This window comes from Silurus aristotelis, assembly GCF_946808225.1.
Source record: "Silurus aristotelis genome assembly, chromosome: 18".
NCBI lineage: Eukaryota > Metazoa > Chordata > Actinopteri > Siluriformes > Siluridae > Silurus > Silurus aristotelis.
In genome coordinates this window covers 17,515,685-17,520,898 of record NC_139591.1, presented here as the reverse complement: position 1 = coordinate 17,520,898, position 5,214 = coordinate 17,515,685, and the positions used below count along the sequence as shown (strand labels likewise).

The 5,214-nt window shown below is 34.1% G+C and overlaps 1 long non-coding RNA gene across 1 annotated transcript; it reads left to right on the top strand.

Moving 5' to 3' along the window:
- The first annotated feature begins 248 nt into the window (after positions 1-248).
- Positions 249-4,751, top strand: LOC310741117. Its single transcript, XR_014537843.1, has 4 exons — positions 249-315; positions 827-909; positions 4,544-4,585; positions 4,675-4,751. It is a non-coding gene; the product is annotated as an uncharacterized lncRNA (long non-coding RNA).
- The last annotated feature ends 463 nt before the right edge of the window (positions 4,752-5,214 follow it).

Sequence of the window (5,214 nt, the reverse complement as noted above, 5' to 3'; positions counted from 1 at the left end):
TGACTCTACAATTTTCATAGTCATGAAAATAAAGAAAACTCTTTGAATGAGAAGGTGTGTCCAAACTTTTGGTCTGTACTGTATATATATATATATATATATATATATATATATATATATATATATATATATATATATATAATGTATGCTCTAAAACTTAATTTAAAAGTAATAGTATTTGTTTTATTTTTATTTTAGGTCTTTCCCATTTTTATTATGTATCATCTTTCTATTCTGCTTTTTAGACTTACATTGTGATCTCTGCTGTAATGACGGTTGTAACTCTTCGACGTCCTCATCGAAGTGGCTAATGTGGTGGAGTTGTTGCTTGCATTCATTTCCAAGCCAATTATTCAAACACACCCTATTAACTTGATAAATTGCTCTAGTGTACATATTTTGCTTTGACATGGTTTTGGAGTTGGCAGGTGTAGCTGTGTAAACCTCAGTATTTGATACCAGTGATACCTCTGTTTGTATACAATACAATACGATTTTAATATGATTCTTTTGAGGCTGCATTTAATAATTACATTTGTATTGTAGCAGTTTCTGTAGTATTGTGATAGTGTTAAATATGAAATTAATGTACTAAAGAATTTTCACCAGTTGCTTCTCCATTCTAGATCAACACATAGGAACTATTTCATGAATTTATAGTCATATTAAATTTTTTTTTACATTTATTTAGTTTAAATATTTAGCTAAAGCTACTGTGGAACAATGTTCTCTGAATTGTCCATCTAATTGAATTATGCCACTGGACCTGGGAGCTGGCATATGAGAGCGTTGCTATTCTTTTTCTCCCTTTTTTTCTCACTCCTAGTACTGGAGTCCTACTGGAAGCAATGACAGTCCAAATTATACAAACACTCATCATGGTCTCATTCAGGAGTCTTCATGCCAGAGGTTAGTGCCAATACAAGGACATTGCTGCCAGGAGCTCCATTACTGCTCTTACTAAAAACATAATGCGTAAAAAACTGAATATTTGTTTCTGCATTCTTCTAGAAACACAACCATTCACCACACCCTGTGAAATGAAAGAGCAGCAGTAAAATTTTTTGCTTAGGGGTTGTGTTTATGATACAAAGTTCTTATATATGGTTCTTAGTTTTACACACACACACACACACACACACACACACACACACACACACACACACACACACACACATAGACAGTAATTTAACTTGTGCCACTATTATTTATAATGTGAGTTTGAGCTGTACCTCTTTATCAAAAATATTGCTAAAGAAGCATATATTAAAAATATATATATTTTTAGCATTTGTCACTTCCTGGCCACTAAATTGATATGTTTGATTAATATGACAACATACATTGCCTGGGTATGTCTTAGAATTTTACTGCCACCTAGTGTGTGCGTGGGACTGTAAAGAAACTAAGAGATTCAAAAGTTTATATATTTACAATGAAAGTAAAGATTTAAAAGGAATGAATGTCAACTTGTTCTAAATTTGATAATAATGACCTTCTGTCATGCTGATAAATAGCAAGAAGTGGCAGAGCAGTGCGTAACATTGCCAACTTACAACTCCAGGGTCTTCAGTTCAACCCTGACCACAGGTTACTGTCTTTTTTAGAGTCTTCTATATTCTCTGCAAACTTCATTTCTATGCTATGATGCCTCTTTGGCATGGCAACTGCATGCCTTCTTTGCCCAAAGGCCTCATGGCTTACCAGCATTGATGTAATTTTATTGACCAAAGGATAAAACATAGAGCTCAGACAATCTTAGTAAGCATAGAATAGTGGATGGAAAAAGTGAAAGGTGAGTGTCAATAACAGGATAAGATATAATAAATGTGGAGAGATGAATTTAAAAATTAATTTGTTGGATGAAGCATTGTGAATTTCTTGGATTAGTGTCAATTTTAGGAGTCAGCATTCTACTCATCAGTACAATACAAAAATTTTTTACCCAGCTTTCATATTTTATGCATGAAAGATGGCTTTATAATTATAAAAGCAAAACTAATGCAAAACCAACCAAAGCAGAGATCTTGGAAAAATATTATGTGAATTCTATTTAAAGATACAACACTATATGGACAACAGCATTGGGACACCAGACCTTTCCAGTCATAGTGTGGTTCCTGCCCAGTTTGGTGGCACAAAGATTGAGGTGCACAATTGTATGGGCTGTCTTTGAAGGAAGTAGTATTAAATCTTCCCTTCGTTAGGAAGACCTACTGTATGAGATCCAAACCAGTTCCAGCATGACAATACCTCCTGCGCACAAAGCAGGCAAGCAAGAAGATTTTGTGGCCTGCCATAGAACTCTGACCTCGAACCTATTGAACACCTTTGGGATGATTTGGAAGGCTAACTGAGGTTTATTATAACAGCAAATTGGTATTAAGACTAGAAGGGAATGTTTAAAAGCACATACGAATCTCTAAACTTCTGTCCATATAATCAGAATCAGGTTTATTGGCCAAGTGTGTTGACACACACAATGAATTTGGTTCCAGCTGTTAGTGACTCTCAAAAGTACATATGTACATTAATAGGTATAAGACTCACCCTATAGATATGAAATTGTGTGTTTTAAAATAAAAATATAAAACCTAAATACATGTTTAAGAATTCAAATCTCATACAGATATATGTGATTTTATGTGGAAAAGACCAAAGTTGAAGTATCTAGGACCGGATAATGGTCAAGGAGAATCACAGTCGTGAAGTGAAGGGAGAGATATTGAGGAGATATATTTACCTAGATTTTTTTTTTTTTTTTTTTCCACTGAAAGTATGTTTAAATTTAAACTTAGCATATTCAGCTTAATACATTTATGGTGATCACTAAAAAAACATTCGAGTGAAATGATAAAAAAAAAAAATAAAATGTTGACTAATTTGAAAGTGTTTATTTTATCTGTTTGTTTTGCTGTATTTTTTGGGGGGGGAAAAATATCTGTAATTACAAATTAAATCTTGCACCTAGCAACACAAGTCTTATGGCTGGCAAGATTAAAACAAAGAAATATGTATTATATCTACCAGAGAGAAGCAACAAATTACATTTAATAATTTGCAATAACATGCAAATAATTACACAGATACTGTATAACCAATATACTATACAAAATTCATATTCAAATATTTTATCAGCTCCAGAGCTTCATAAAATAAGTCACCTTCTGGTGGCCACTGGTCCTTTAATAAAGAAGCATTAACATCAATACTGATAAGAATCTTGTCAATCTTGTTTATTTTCTTTTTTACATATATTGTTCCTTCTATAGAGTATATCTTCTTATGTTTATATCCAGTTACAAAACAATGCCATTTGTATTGGTATTTACTTAACAGCTTCTAACAGTTTCTGCACATATTCACTGCCCAATGGCTAGCTAGCTAGCTAGCTAGCTGTCTGAACACTATATAGACAAAACTTGGTGCACACCTCACTATAGTATTCATATGTGCTTTTTGAACATCCCAGTCCCCATTTGCTGTTATCATTATATCCATTTGTGCTCAATCAGCCACAAGGGCATTACTAACAGGCACTAACGTAGGGTGAGGAGACCTGTAGTGCAGACAGCATACCAATTCAATCCCAAAGGTGTTCAATAGAGTTAAGGTCAGAGCTCTAAACCAGGTCACTTCAGATCTTGCACTCCAAACTATATAAAGCATATATTCCTGGAGCTGGGTTTGTTTGGCTCCACTTGTTTAATTAAAAAGAAAATTTAATGCTAGCGCATCCAAAGGCATCCTGTACAATTGTGTGTCTCGAACTTTATGCTAACAGTTTAGGGGAAGAACCACATATGTCCACATATTGTAGCATACATGCTAATGGCAAAAAGAGCTTAATGGCATTCTTAAAATATTTTGATAGTTGGCTTAACTCATTTCCGATTCTATAATTTACATGTATAAGTTCCATGTCCGACATCTTAAACAGTGGGCTAACATAAGCCATCATCTTTAGGATGATGAAATTAAGATGATAAAAAAAATGGTATTATTATAAACTAGAATTTTTTATTTTCTCACTTAACATATTTCTGACCAGTCGATAAACAAGTTTTCTACGAGTACAAGTTTTTTGTTTTTTTTTTTGCTTTTCGGTTTATTTCATCCCACGCAGTGTGAACCGACCCAAACTACAAAATAAGCTAAAAGTATCTGAATTTCAGCACTCAGCACAAAAATACTGAGAGGACTAAAACCCAAAATATGGCATATGTGACTGTGGAAGAGATCCTGCATCACACAGTGTTCTCTTCACGGTTCACAAAAATATAATAAGAATGTCTGAATCCAGGGTATCTTTAGTTTTACTTAAAAGAAAAATGTGAACAATATGCTCTGGAATTTATTTCTGGATCTGGCAGGATAATATAAACATTGTCAAAACTTGTTAAGCAGTAAGGTTTTGTAAAAAAAAAAAAAAAGAAAAAAAAAATTTAAAACAGGATCTTTTTTGTGTAACGCACTCTGAAGGGAACTGTATAATGCGTGTTCTGTGAGCTCGATAAATCACCTCTTGTCATTTTTTTCTTAGAGAAACAGAATCAGAGCATCCTCGCAGATGAAGAAATCACAGGTCCACAATAGCACCAGATTTGCATCTGCATTTTGCCTTTAATTATTCCCTCATGAAGTGTAGCATTTTAATAATCCTCTTCTATACAGGGCAATTACTCGAAGAGGAGCTGGGGATCGATTGCAGCCATGACCCCTGTGATGAGACGAGATTGAAACAAGTCCAGCAGGGCAGAGGGCAGGATATCTGTAATTAAGGTATCAGCGCTCACACGTCCTGCCCCAAGAGCATTCAGTCACCATACAAAATTCTAGGAAACATATTATCTCAAAACCTCAGAGTCTTCTCATGTGGGTGCTTCTGGGATTCCTGAAATTATTTGCTAACTGTTTATGTCTCCATAGCTGCTGGCAAGTTCTTTTGAAGAACTCCCTAAGCAGTAAGCATTATTAGTGTCTTGATTGACCAGCAAAATGCATCTGATAGAAGGTTATTAAAACCGTATATTAAAAATTAAAACCTGTATTAATAATGCTAATGTGTAATCTTTTTAAAAAGATACAAATTAAAACTCAATTGGCTGCCAGGATATAAAAAAACACATGATACAAGGGAGAATACAGTGCCAATAATAAAAACAAGAAGAAGTGGAAGAAGATGTTGCTGCTGCTGCTGCTGATGATAATGAT